Raw genomic sequence first — 15,758 nt, 5'->3', positions numbered from 1 at the left:
TGGGGAACATAAAGTGGAGTGGCATAGAGTGGAGTGGCACAAAGTAGAATGGCATACAATGAAGTAGAGTAGAATGTCATAGAGGTTATTGCAGTGGCGTAGAGTGGAGTGGCGTAAAGTGGAATAACATTGAGTTGCATAGAGTAGCGTGGAGTAGCTTAGAGTGGAGTGACATAAAGTGGAGTGACATAGAGTGGAGTTGCGCAGAGTGTAGTGCCGTATAATAGATTGGTGTACAGTGGAGAGGCACAAAGAGGAGTGGGGAGCCATAGAGTAGAGTGAAGTGGAATGGAGTATAGTGGAGTGCAGCAGAGTGACATAGAGTGGAGTGGCATAGAGGGGTAAACAGTAGAATGGCAAAGGGTAGAGATGCAGGATCCACACAGCTCAGCAGGAGAGGTGATCCACGCAGCCGGTCGTCATTGCAGTTGGTGCCTGCAGATGCAGGGGAATGACTTCTTCACCCAAAAGGAGATTCCTTCTTCTTTCTGGTGCAGGCTGAAGACGGGCTGTCCTCAGAAGATGCACGACTGGAGAAATGTTGCAGTTGCTAGAAGGAGCTGTGGATACAATGTTGCATGTGGGTCAATCAGTCTTGCTTCTTTGTTGCAGCTTGTCGGGTCCTGGAGTGTCCAGATGCAGTTTCTTTGGTCAGAAGTCGAAGGAGGGGTTTCAGAGGAATCCTGCTTGAGTCTTGCAAAATGAATCTGAGAAACCACCCAAGAGAGAGACCCTAAATAGTCCTGAAAGGGGGATAGGCCACCTAGTTGGGTGACCACCTATCAGGAGGGGGCTTTGACATCACCTGCTGGCACTGGCCACTTAGATGCTCCCAGAGTTCCCTGCCAACCTTGAATCCACGATGACAAAACCCAGGGACCCACTGGAGGAGCTGTGAACACCACCCCTGGGGTGGTGATGGACAGGGGAATGGTCACTCCCCTTTCCTTTGTCCAGTATTGCACCAGAGCAGCGACTGGGGGTCCCTGAACCAGTGTAGACTGGTTTATGCAAGGAGGTCACCAGATGTGCCCCTCAAAGCATTACCAGTGGCCTGGGGAGGCTACCCCTCCCAAGCCGGTAACACCTATTTCCAAAGGGAGAGGGTGTAACAACCCCCTCCCAAAAGAAATCCTTTGTCCTGCCTTCCTGGGCTTGAACTGCTCAAGCAACAGGAGGGCAGAAACCTGTCTGTGAGGTGGCAGCAGCCTGGGCTGCTTGGAAAACCTCATAAGGCTGTAAAGGCAATACTCAGGGTCCTCTAAGGAGCTCCCAGAGTGCATGGAATCATACAACTAATGCTTGCAAAAGCATTGGGGTATTATTTCAACATGTTTGATACCAAACATGCCTATGTTCGGAGTTACCATTATGTAGCTGGATATAGGTAGTGAAATATGTCCACTACACGCGTAAAATGGCGTCCCTGCACTCACGAAGTCCGGGAAAATGGGCCTGGAGTTTGTGGGGGTGCCCACACACACAGGTACTTTGCACCCTGCCTTCTGGGCTAGACGGCCTGCCATAGGGGTGCCTTATAAGTGACCTTGTGCAGTGAAAAGTGGCAGTGAAAGGGTGCTTGCACCTTTTTATGCAGGTTGCAATGGCAGTCCTCTAGAACCCTTTGCTTGGGCTCCTGATGGGTGGCACAATATATATTGCACCCAATAGGGATCCACTGGAACCCCAATGCCCTGGGTACCTAGTCACCATATACAGTACTAAGGACTTACAGTGGGCAATTGTGGGATGAAATATGGTTCCAGCAACCAAGTTTAAAAAAGAGAGCATAATCACTGGGGTCCTGGCTAGCAGGATCCCAGTGAACACAGTCAAACACACTGCCAAACAGGCCAAAAGAGTGGGTAAGCAAGCTAGAAAGAGGCTACGTTCCTACAACATCATGGTATTGTAAGTCAATCTGAGTTGTGGTTCATGTGTTATCATGGACGTGCGATGATCATAGTCCTCTTTGACCTTGCAGCATCAGCACAAGCAAGCAAAGAGTACGGGCTGAGCCAAGTGGGGAAGCATCTGGCCACAGGACCTCAGTTCAAGAGACCACCGACATGGAGGGACCCAGTGGCCTGAGGGCGATGGGAGTGCCACGGGGAGACAGGATCTGCTTCACCATCATCCTTGGATTCCTCATCTAGTGGCCACTCCCTAGTGGTGGCGGACCCATCTGGGTATCCCCCAGCACCATCCTTGTCCACCACTCCCCTTTCTATCACCGCCTTCCCTGGTGCTACTCACCCAGTTGGCCTTGCCTGCTAACTCAAGAGGGTCGGCGTCTCCTTTGCCACAGGCACCTTCGCCCCAGCCCCTGTTACCCCTGCTGCTCTCAGTGAGGAGGCTATTGGCCTCCTGAGGACGATATATGTGGGTCAATCAGCCATTGTGAATGCCATCCAAGGATTGGCATTTAATGGTGCAATGGCTGACCTATAGAGATCTTTTCAGGCTCTTGCCTCCACACTGACAGCAGCCAGTCACCCCCCACCTTCCGTCCCCCCTCCACCTCCCTCTTCCCAGTCCAAATACCCCCTTCTCCTACCTTCCCAAAGCACAAAAACAGATCTGCAGACATCCAACTCAACAGACAAATGGAGCGCACACAAACACAAGCACCTCAAGACACACCGGCACACACACAAACATTATCCACCTACAGACACGACAACAGTCACAACTTCCCTTGACACCCCCCACCACCTCCAGCATCGCACACACAACATCAAGCATACCTACAGACACCACCACTAGAGTCACTGACACAGCCACCTCACCCATCCTACCCACAGACATCACCCCAGCAGACCTGCATACATCCACCCCAAGCCCCACACCCACAGACACCACAACTACATATACACCTTATCTGCAGTCACCACCCCAACAGACACCCACCCACCCAGCACTGCATCCCCCAGCCCCTCCACCTTCCGTCCCCAAGACACACAAATGCCCCAACACTCACCCACCCAACTGACACCCACCACCCACAAGCATACCTCACATAAGCAAGCACCCATGACATCCACACCTATACTGCCTACATCCACTCCCTCAACCTCCAAATCCCAACCCCCTTCTGATGACCATCCCACGTGTCCAAAAACTATTCCTCTGTGACCTTGACCTTACTCCTTTTCTCCCCCATACCACACCCAAAAGGACCCCACCCAGCTCCACCGCGACCCTTCCACCTCCCAGGCCTCTTCTGTCCCCCTGCAAGCACCCATACACCTCCCCCACCAAGAAGAAGCCCAGATGTACCTTTATGGGTGTGTGTGTATTCAGATGTGTACCTGCTGCCTGAAGCGTATCCCCCTATGATGTGTAAACAGGCACAAAACCCTATTTTTAAAGTTGATGATACAGGTAGGTGTGTGTACTTACGGTTGTTGGAGTCCACAGCTGTTTGGAGTTTGTTGTCTTCCGATGAGCAGGAACTGTTGCATGACGTTTATTGAGGGCTCTATGGCGGCTTCAGACATGTGCGGCTATCTGCAGGTGAGTGTCTCCCTTTCTGATGTCCATTCCCGCCAGCTTGTACATGGTGGTTGGACTGCCACGGTCACATTAGCAGTGTGCAACCTCGTAATGAGTCTGGCAGAAACACAGGCTCCTCATGTCACAAACTGACATTTGTACTGACAAAAATAAACCTTTTGCCAGGTGTAAACCTTCCTTTTTAAAACATATGTCACCCCTAGGGTATGTCCTAAACAGCCCATAGGACAAGGTGCAGTGCATTTAGAAAAATTTAACATGTATTTTTACTTTTCATATGTCCTGGTAGTGAAAACCTCTTTTTTGTTTTGAGCACTGTAAGGCCTGTCTCTCCCACAGGATAATATTGGGTTACCTCATTGCATTTAATAAATGATAACTTTTGATTGGGAGCAGTGGGAATGCAATGTTTACTCTCAACAACATTGTCATTTAAAACCCTATTTAATAGTCAGATTTTGAGTTACAATTTTGAAAGGGACACTTTTAGAAACTTGGCATTTTCTTTTCCTAACCACTTGGTGCCTGAAGCCTGCATCCTGGGTCATATGACTAGGTGCAGTTGGCAGTTGGCCTTTGTGTATTCTACCCATATAGTATTACAAGGAGGGACTAGATGTGGGCAGGCTGGTCCTCCTTACAGGATGGGTGAAGGCAGAGCTGTCACCTACTACACTTGTACTTTAATAGGGGCTGCCTCCTGTACTCACAAGGAACTTCACACTAGCTGGCTGACCTTCTGTTCTAAGCTTAGGGACACAACAGTCTCCTGACAGGTGGCTTCATCCATAACAGACCAGCACCACGCATTGCAGCTCCTGATCAGCACCAGCACCGACCCAGAGTGACGCCGCTTGACGTAAATCTCCACAACACATCCCCTGAGCCGTTGCATCATTGTCACAATGCAGCCTGACGCATCTCGACCCAAGCCTTGCAGCTCGTGATTTGCAGTTTCAATTGCTCTGACCTAACGCAATGCATCTAAACTCAGGATCACACATCGCAGCTCCTGCTCAATGGCTACTTGACGCAGTGTGGACCAGGTTGATGCGGACTGGACTTCACATCTTGATTCCAAGCCTATCACCGAACCACACGTGACCCTGTTCCCGGCCCGTGCCACATCGTGGTCAGCCTGAACTTGTGAATTTGTAATGGTCCAGCACAACCAGATAACCGTAATTGGTGCTATTTGCTTCTAACTGCTATTTTACCTAAAGTCTTTTAAATTTAAAGTGCATAATGTTGGTTCTGCTGATTAGATTTTTATCGTTTTTACATCATTTTATTTATTAAAATATACTTTGTTTTTCTAAATTGGTTTGGGATTTCTTTTATGTTGTGTTTTCACTTTAATACTGTTTGAGCACTGCATAAATACTTCACACATTGCCTCTTCTGTTGTGCTAAGATACCAGAGGGTTAAGCACAGGTTCATTTTGTGACTCTTGTCATTCACCCTGACAAGGATTGTGGTTGTACCTTGAGAAGAGTTTGCAACATCCTGACAAATAACCCAATCTCTCCCAAAAGAGTATTTTTATTTTTCTTGGTTTACAAAGAAGCCTTGCGAGTGTTCAGCAAAGAAAGGGCTTGAGATGAACCTGATGTGGATAGGCAGATATGTTTGTCTCAGAGGCTATTGTTGACAAGGCTGATGAATAGGCAGTGAAGTCTAACAAGTGAAAGACATTCAGGACGAGGTAGAGTCGGAAAAGACAGTTCTAAAAAGAAAATACATGGGACCTCATTACGAGTGTGACAGTTTTGAGACCGCCACACCCGCAGTGGCGGTAAGGACCGCCGCTGTTGCGGTAGTCCGACTGCCATATTAAAACCCTGGCGGGCAGACAACCAGGGTTCCACCAGCACCACCAGGATCAATGATCCCAGTGGCCTGGCAGTGGCGGAAATCGTAGTCCGCCAGGGCAGCGCTGTATGCATCACTCCCCTGCAGATTCCGACCTTGTTCTCCACCAGCCTTTTTATGGTGGTCACACCGCTATGAAAAGGTGGCAGAGAACAGGTGCAGGGGCCCCCTGCCCAGCACCGTTGCAATGTTTGCATTGCAAGGGTGCTGGTGCACCCTTCAGGCTACAGCATTGTCACCAGCTCGATTATGAGCTGGAGACAATGCTGTGGCCTGTTTCCCGCTGGATCAGCAGTCAGAAACTGAGGTTTCCGCTCGTGACCTAGTGGGAACCTCTTAATAACTCTGACAGGGTGGTCGCCACGAAGTCAGTGGCCACCCTATCGGGAGGTTGGCAACAGGTTTTCCCGTCTGCCAAACTCTTAATTAGGCCCATAGAGTGCAAGACATTCAGAATGAGGTAGAGTCGGCAAAGACAATTTCCAAAAGGAAATATATAGAGGCTTCAGAAAGGAAAGACATGCTGAAACATATTTTCAATACATTTGGAATTTAAGTACACATTTCAAATTCAGGAAAAGGACATGTTTGACCTCTATCAATCTACCCACCCTGATTACTTATCCTTGCACCAGGCAATTAAAAAGATCATGCTAAAATCTTGTTCAATCATCAACAAGACAGTTTTTTCTCTCATCCTATCTCAGCGTTACCCTTTGAAGAATTTTGAAAACAATTAAAGTAGGTGTTTTGCTTGCCAATGAGATACATCAACTATCTGCAATGCCTAATGAATGTGAACCTCTAGAGTAGGGGGATGAGAAAGTCGAAGGCGCTCTTAAGAGATGCAGTAATTAATGTCAACTGGCATGCGTCCTTCTAGGATCACTGATAGACCATTGTGTTGACAGAATACCATGTAAAAATATTAAGGATCAAAATATCAAGGTAAATGCAATAGGTATGTATAGATTTCCTATACTTGCAATGGTAAGTACAAAAATATTGAAACAATTTTTTGTGGACAATAATATTGTTTACAAACATACAAAAATATTGAATTTGTATACGGTTTAAAGTAATAAATGTGAACTAATATTTGAAATTAATATAATGAAACATAAATTAATATCCACTAATATTTGATACTATATATATATAGGGAGAGATAAAGATATATTAAAAAGTACGCACAAAATACATACACAAATAAGAAAACAACATAGAAATATAAACCATTTTATAACTAAATTAATTTACTCAATATGGACAATGTTAAAAATGTAAAACCTCAAAAACACATTTACTAAAAATAATATAAACATTAAAAATTAAAATAAATATTATACAATATAAAACATAAACAAATAATATACTTTTCATGTAAACAATATTAGGAAGAGTGTTGGACTATATTAGGTATACTATTACCACACTAGTTTATGCAACGATAGTGAAAGTGTTCAGCTTCTGAGAGGCTACATTTACTATACCTACTCCAAACTAAGCAACAGTAGGGGAAGTGTTGGACTTTGGAGAGGATACATGTACTATTCCTACTCCAGTCTAAGCAACAGTAGGGAAAGTGTTTGACTTAAATAGGGTTACATAGATGAATGCAAATCCTATTAATTTATTTAAAAAATGTGAACACTTAATACAAAACATTATTAAATTACAGTATGCATAAATAAATATATATATTTATTTAAACAAATTATATATCATAATAAATTAATATTAACTTCCCTCACTACAAAGAAATAACATAATTATAAAAGTATTACTCACTTATTTCATTTCATCAATGCAAAACAAATTTCATTTAAGCAACTAGCATCATCTCAGAGATATTAAAGAAACATTTTTAAAACAAATTAATAAACATAAAAACACAATACAAAACTAGTGATCATTTAATAAATTACTTATAAATATCATTGATTTGAAAAATATATATTTTTTTCTTCATGATTTACTCATCTAAATAAATGATACAGAAGGAAGAAATACATTTTAAGAAGCATGTAAAAACTAAAGTAATACTAAAATAAATAAAACATTACAATCACAAAATAATTAATATGTTTAGTAACATGCTGTTAGACCTGGCATCCTTGGTGTGGCTTCCCCTGCTGCTTCCTGTGTTTTTGACTGTTTGCTGGACTCTGTTTTTGCTGGTTTTGGTACTCTGGGCACTGTACTTAAATTGGCTTTTCCATAATTGGCATTTTTTATTTACTAGTAAGTCCCTAGTAAAGTGCACTAGAGGTACCCAGGGCCTGTAAATCAAATGCTACTAGTGGGCCTGCAGCATTGATTGTACCACCCATATGGAGAGCCCTGTAACCATGGCTCCGACCTGCCACTAAAGTGTCTTTGTGAGCAGTTTTAAACAGCAAATTCGACCTGGCAAGTGTACCCACATGCCCAAACCTTCCCTTTTACTACAGGTAAGTCACCCCTAAGGTAAGCCTAGGTAGCCCCATGTGCAGGGTACTGTATATGTTAAAAGTGGTCATGTACTGATGTGTTTTATGTGTCCTACCAGTGAAATACTGCCAAATTCTGTTTTTACTGTTGCAATGCCTATCTCTCTCATAGGTTAACATGTGGACTGCCTTCCAATATCTTTTAAGTGCATTTTCCCATTGGGAGCAGATAGAGATGTGGAGTTTGGGGTCTCTGAACTCACAATTTATAAATACATCTTTTGGTAAAGTTGGTTTTTAAAGTGTCAGTTTGAAAATTTGCATTAATGTGCTATCAATGTTAGAAGTGAACTGATCCACAAACCTAGATAATCTTTTATCTCACATCATACATAGCTACTCTAATGGAAGGAATCAAATCTCCTAATGCATCTAGCACAGTTTGCCCAAAACCATGTTTCACTCTCTTCAAATCAGAAGTATCACTCATCTCATTCAGACAGTATACTCTTGGTAACTACTTAAGCCTGGTAGCAGGAACTCACCCAACATGCACACACATAATTAATTTCACTACCTATTGGCTCTTCACCAATCAAAACATCACCTCTTATAACATAACTTCTTTCATACTTGCTCTTTCCCACAAACTCTACCTACTTGACTCACATCTTGGAAGTAAACTTGAAGTCCTAAATTCTTCTTCAGCCTTAATCGGTTTTCTTTTCATCTTTCTAATCTTTTAAGATTTTCACTGTCTTTTCATTATATTCCCTAATATTCCCTAATATATTTGTGCTCGTCTTTCTTCAAACTCTACATGTTCCCTTTAGTAATTTTAATATCCTGGTTAGTTTCTGCAACTGGTTTTAAATACTTAATAAATGTTACTAAACGCACAGGATCTCCAGAAACAGAAAGATCCTCCAGCGAGGGATTGAAACCCGGAAGATACAGTGACAAGCTATAAGACATTGGCAGTTAATAATACATTGATCCTTCAGCTGCAGAAGATGGAAGAAAGGTACATACAAAGCAGTTCCCAACCCGCAAGATTTATATATATTCTTTTAATAAGTTTGCAGAAATGTTATTTTTAAATTTACTCTATAATCTTTTCCTATGTGTCCGTGTGTAATGTCCAACTTCATTATGAACTGTGGTTAATTGAACTTGTGATGAAACATATCCAACAAGAGAAATTAGGCACAACAGTAGGCCAGCTAAAGCTAGTAATATAACTATAGTGAAATCATGCTAACAATTTTACAGCATCTGCTGTATGCCAGTTCTACTGAGATCAAAAACAAAAATGTAAAGGGTTCACTACACAAAATTTAGTTTTCAAGATTTCTTTTAAAAAATACTAAGGCCCTCATTACAACATTGGCGGTAAATGCCGCCTACCACCGTGCTGACGGCCGCCAACATACCGTGACCGCGGCGGTATACCGCTATGGGTATTATGACCCACAGAGAGAAATCCGCCACTATACAGACACCCACACAAGTCCCCCAGCTCAAAGGTCAGTGATAAACTGGTGGTACTAAAACCCACACTGTTGTGTCAACAGAACAACACCCACTACATTATGACCCACGAATCACCGCAGCGGTCTTTCAATCGCGGTAAACCATTGGCGGTACACACTGGCGCGTTAAAATACACACACACCAACAAAACTACACTACATCGGACAATTCAAAATTCACACACCTGACACACATACACACACCACACCCACACACTCAGACCACTATAAAACACACACCCACATTACCCACAACCCTTCCTAAGAAAAAAAGACTGCTAACTGACAGAGAGACAAGCCAGGAGCACCCACTCAATCTGAGCCACAGAACACCATCACCCATACACCATCCACGCACCTCACAGTACACACCCCAAAACATCACCCCACACACCCTCACACATACCACTCACACCACATCCATGGCACCCCAAAGACACCCCAGGTTTTCAGAGGAGGAGCTAAGGGTCATGGTGGAGGAAATCATCCGGGTAGAGCCACAGCTATTTGGATCACAGGTGCAGCAGACGTCCATTGCAAGGAAGATGGAGCTATGGCGGAGACTCGTGGACAGGGTCAATGCAGTGGTACAGCACCCCAGAACAAGGGGTGACATCAGGAAGAGGTAGAACGACCTACAGGGGAAGGTACATTCCGTGGTTGCAAGAAACCAGGTAGCCGTACAGAGGACTGGCGGTGGACCCCCATCTCCTCCCCCACAACTAACAACATGGGAGGAGCAAGTCTTGGCAATAATGCATCCTGAGGGCCTCGCAGGAGAAGCAGGAGGACTGGACTCTGGTAAGTCAAATCTTTACTACTTTCACCCCTCCTACCTGCATGCCATCACAGACTCCTACCCCTACCCTCACCCCCGACACTCCACCACCTCACAAATACCCCACCATCACAACCCACCCATCCCAATACCAAGCCCTGCATGCAACAACAATGCATGGACACCCATCACAGACCTGCATGGACACCCATCACCACAGCATGCACACTAGTGACAATCACTTAGCCACACCAATAACATCTCACACAACCCAAAGGTGCCTTGCTAATAACAACCATAGAGGGAAACATATCCATGCACAAGATGGCACACGCAGATACAATAACACTGCATTTGCATCTCAACAGGACCCCTACCCAACGCCACCGGACAGGAGGTGCCAGCTACATCCAGTCCCCCCACAGAAGAGGCCCACAGTGATGACAGCAGCTCTGCACGCCTGGAGCAGGATGACCAACCTGGCCCAGCAGGGACCTCTGGACAGTCGGTCACCCTGCCACAGTCCAAACCCTCCACAGAGCCTCCCCCTCAAGAAACACCAGCACAGCACCCACCCTGCGGGCCAATACCTCTGTCCCCAGGACACGTCAATCAGCAGTGTGTCCACCACTACAGGGACCCCAGGCAACCCCACAAACCCAGGACAATCAGGGACCTGGGGTCAGTGGCAGTGGGCACACGGTTTAGGGGACAGAGGCACAGGACAACAGGGAAGCTGGGAGGACTGCTGTGCTACAGAGGGAGGACAGGCCCAGGGAACCCACTATCCACGAGGCACTCTCCAACATCATGGGAGCATACCACCATTCCCAGGAGACCATGGGCACGGTACTGGCCAAGTTTCAGGAGACCCAGCGGCTCAAGGAGGGACACTACATGAGGAACAGGGATGACCTCACCAAAATCTACACCATCCTGGTCACCATAGCAGGGGTGCTGGCTGATATGGGAAAGACCATGAGGGTCTCTGACACTAGCCAAACCGATGAACAGCCTTCCACCTCCGCCGACGCTAGTGGACAGGAGGCCCTGCCACAGGGCCAACAGGCCACCAGCACCCCACCCCCTGCAGAATGAGAACCACCCCGCAAACGGTGCCTGCGATCCAGGAAGAAGACAGAGAACATTGCCAAGACCCCCGCCAGGAAATAGGACTCTCCTGAATGTCACCTTTCTGTCCCTCTCTTTTACCCTGTCCACCTTTAACTGCCATTGCTCCCCTTCCTATGCCCCATTGGACAAGGCACCTGTGATACCAAGAGACTGGACTCTAACTGAACATTCCTCCACCATCAACCCAGCCCATTGCAAATACCCCTATACCCATTAGCACCTAAACACCCGTTAAACAAATACCAATCTGGAGTCAGTCTGATGATTCACAAATGTATTACTACAATATTAGCAAAAATTGCAAGGTATATGTTCATTTACTCATACCAATGTATGACAGTTGTTGGGCAGCAGTGCACATAGCAGAAGACAGAATGGGGTACACAGATCTGAAAAAAGGAAATCCAAAAGGAACAGTCAGTGGCCATAGACAGAGTTTAACAAAATGTACTAGCGGAGCACCAATTTTTTTTTTTTCTTTTCTTTCTTTCTTTTTTCGAAAGTATTGATAATCAAAAAGTCAAAAAGTCAAATATGACTATATAATTAGTAAATTGTGATAGACTGTCCACAATCCATATACATTCATATATTATTACCCTCAAGCAATGTAGTTTCTCATAATTTTATATATTGAAAATAGTTATTTCAAAAATTGGTGACAATAATAAATAACATATAACACTAAACCCCTACAGTAGACAACCAATCAACATAAAAGACATTATGTAAATAGATACAATAAAAGTCCATAATCTAACACAGAAATAAACTATGAGTCAAAGGACCGGATGATATTTTGTCGAATCCACATGTAACATCAGCCAACATGTGTTTCGTCCACACATTTGACTTCTTCAAGGCTTAATCTCTCCATTTACCACTTGTATTTCCAAATGATATTCAAATCTCTTGGTATTGTCCGCACTAAGCTTGTTCATTGTACAAAAAAAACGCAACTGATTTTCATTTTTTAAAAATAATATAATTTTAGTTCATCAGCTTATAGTTGGTCCTGTATCCTCGTAACGTCCGCATAACAGCAATCCGCGTCCCGTGTTGCTTCGTTGCAACTAAGTTGTGTGCATGACAGAGTTTAAGAGGCTGCCACGTACAATGTCCTAAAGGTAACTGATATGTGAAGAGGAGTTACAGTCCCTTACCTGTGTGTCACTTGAAGTACTGAAGGGTGATGTTTGTTCGGTTGTCAACATCTTCTTCCTCTGCCTCCTCTTCCTCACTGTCCACAGGCTCCACTGCTGCCACAAGACCATCACCAGGCTCATTCTCCAGCAGAAAAAGCACCTGGCGTCTCAATGCCAGGTTGTGCACGATGATCTGGCACACCTTCTTGGGTGAGTAGTACAGGGAGCCACCTGTCAGAAGGAGGCACCGGAATCTGGCCTTCAGGAGGCCGAAAGTCCTCTCAATAATACGCCTAGCTCGCCCATGTGCCTCATTGTAGTGTTCCTCTGCCATTGTCCTGGTATTCCTCACTGGGGTCAGTAGCCATGAGAGGTTGGGGTAAACTGAGTCGCCTGCAAATTTCGAGGTATACCTGTTACTCACCCTTAGGGACTACCCCATACCCAGAGATCTACTCATACTGTGTTGGGACCTTGGGCTCACCTATTAGCGACACCCGGTGCCTCTGGAGTTGGCCCATCACATAACGGTTGCTGCTATTCCTCAAGATGTAGGCGTCATGCACAGAGCCAGGATACTTGCCATTCACATGGGAGATGTACTGGTCCGCCAAACACACCATTTGCACATTCTTAGAATGGTAGCTTTTTCTATTTCTGTACACTTGTTCATTTCTGCGGGGGGGGGACAAATGCCACATGGGTCCCATCAATGGCACCAATGATATTGGGGATATGTCCCAGGGCATAGAAGTCAGCTTTCACTGTGGCCAAATACTCCACCTGGGGGAACACGATGTAGCTGTGCATGTGTTTCAGCAGGGCAGACCACACCCTGCTCAACACGTTTGAGAACATTGGCTGAGACATCCCAGATGCCATGGCGACAGTAGTTTAGAAGGAGTCACTTGCCAGGAACTGGAGCACTGACAGGACCTGCACAAGAGGGGGTATACCTGTGGGCTGGCGGATAGCTGACATCAGGTCTGGCTCCAATTGGGCACACAGTTCTTGGACTGTGGCACGATCAAGTCTGTATTTGATTATGATGTGTCTGTCTTCCATTGTCGACAGGTCCACCAGGGGTCTGTACACCGGAGGATGCCGCCATCTCATATTCTGCCTCAGCGGGTGTAGCCTATGGAGGAGAATGGTGAGCAGAAAGTCATTTACCAGATAGCACAACTGTGTCAGAACTAATGTTACAGAATCCGTGTGTGAAATTCTGAGTCCGTATATGTGCCAATATGTGCTGTGACGCAGTTAGGTGATAGGCCATGTGCTCCCCTGAAATGGCGGCTGCCTGACTTGTGATGAGGGATAAGGGGAAATGAGGTAACTGAGCTGGCGTTGTGCACCGTCGCGGTAGGCGGTCGAAGACCGCCGCGCAACTCCCTATTGGATACCATTGGGCCCTATGGGCCCTAGGAGCCAATGGAGTTGTACGCCAGTGGTGAGGGTACGCACCGCTGTGGACGTCACCGCCATTTTCTCTCTCTTCTCTCACTAGATACCTGACCATCAACAGGAGAGGACCTACACTGCAAGTGCTGCTGTGAACTGAGTCTGGAAGCGACAATGGCTACAGTGTCTGAGGATAGGGCCCCTGCCTTCACAGTGGAGGAGTTGGACAAACTGGTGGATGGGGTCCTCCCCCAGGTACACGCTACTCTACGGTCCTCCAGACAAACAGGTGAGTACACTGTGAGCATGATGCGTGGGCAATGCCTGTTTGGAGTGGTGTGGATGTAAGCCACATGTTGGGTGCTTCCCTGAGTGCTGCATGTAAGGTGGTCAGTGTATGTGCATCAGGGAATGGGTGGGAACTGGTGGGCAATGAGTATGATGGTCCGGACGGGTGAGTAAATAAAGTTTTTCCCTCTGTTTACCCTCTAGGTCAGCGCCCACCAGAGGAAGGGTATTTGGCGTGCCATCGCAAAGGAGGTGTGGACCCTGGTGGGTCTATCACAGGCGGAGCACCCACTGCCGCAAGAGATGGGGGACCTGCGCCGCTGGAGCAAGAAGATGGCAGAGGCCCAGCTGGGGCTGGCCTCCCAACATGGAAGGGGTGCCTGTCGCACCATGACCCCCCTGATGTTCCGCATCCTGGCGGTGGCCTATCCGGAGTTGGATGGGCGCTTGATGGCATCACAGCAGCCACAAGGGGGTGAGTACAGTATCAGAAAGCTGACTCTGCGCAGTTTAGGAAATAGCTGGGTGGGGGGGTGTGGGCTGTAGGTGCCCCTAGGCCAGGGCGATCATGCCAGGGTAGGTCCCTTGTTTTCAGGCTCTGAAGCACCCCTACCCCAATGGTACAATTGGGCAGCTACTAGTGTGCAGGGTCCTGTGGGTGTCAGGTGTGCAGGTGCTGGCATTAGGCATTGTACCCCATGGGCTGGTGACTACCATAGTGAGTGGTTGGACAAGGCCTAGTGCATAGGGCAGCTCAGTGTGTGTTGTGTCCGCCAACAGTAGTGGTGTTGCTGGCATTTACCATGTGTGTCCTCTGTCTCCCCCCCTTCTTTTTTTGTCACACCTTCCTTGTGTGCATTAGCATCATCTGGCGGAGAAGCTGAAGCACCGGCGACGAAGGGAGCTGCATCCCACATGGCCCATGAGGGTGAATCCACAGAGGGTGAAGACACCAGTGGGACGGGGGGCGAGGGGAGCTCCACGACGGGGACAGGAGGGGATACCAGCGACAACGACTCCTCCTCTGATGGAAGCTCCCTGGCTGTGGCGGACACCTCTGTGCCCACCCCAACAAAAGGTACAGCCGCCACCCCCCCTACCAGCACCGCCCTCCCAGCAGCCCCTCAGCGTGTTTCCTGTGCCCACTCACCCAGGAGCGTGGGCATCCCCTTCGCCCCAGGCACCTCAGGCCATGCCCCAGTCAGCCCTGCTGCCCTCAGTGAGGAGGCTATTGACCTCCTGAGATCCCTTACTGTTGGGCAGTCAACCATTCTGAATGCCATAGAGGGTGTAGAGAGGCATTTGCAGCAAACAAATGCATACCTGGAGGGCATTCATTCTGGCATGGCGGCCCAACAGAGAGCATTTAAGGCTCTGGCCTCAGCACTGATGGCAGCCATTGTCCCTGTGTCCAGCCTCCCCCCTCCAACTTCCACTACCCAGACCCAATCCCCTCTACTTCAGCCTATCCCAAGCACACCTTCAGACCAGCATGCACACACATCAACACACAAAAGTGCCTCAGGAAAACATAAGCACCACACATCATCACACAGGCACTCACATAAGCACCATACCCATGCACACATACCAACATCCACTTCCTCCACTGTGTCCCCCTCCTCCTCTTCGTCCACCTCCCTCCCAGTAGCGTCT

This window comes from Pleurodeles waltl, chromosome 5 (genome assembly GCF_031143425.1).
Source record: "Pleurodeles waltl isolate 20211129_DDA chromosome 5, aPleWal1.hap1.20221129, whole genome shotgun sequence".
In the NCBI taxonomy this organism is placed as follows: domain Eukaryota; kingdom Metazoa; phylum Chordata; class Amphibia; order Caudata; family Salamandridae; genus Pleurodeles; species Pleurodeles waltl.
The sequence above is the reverse complement of the archived record's forward strand: the minus strand, read 5'-3'. Positions refer to the sequence as shown.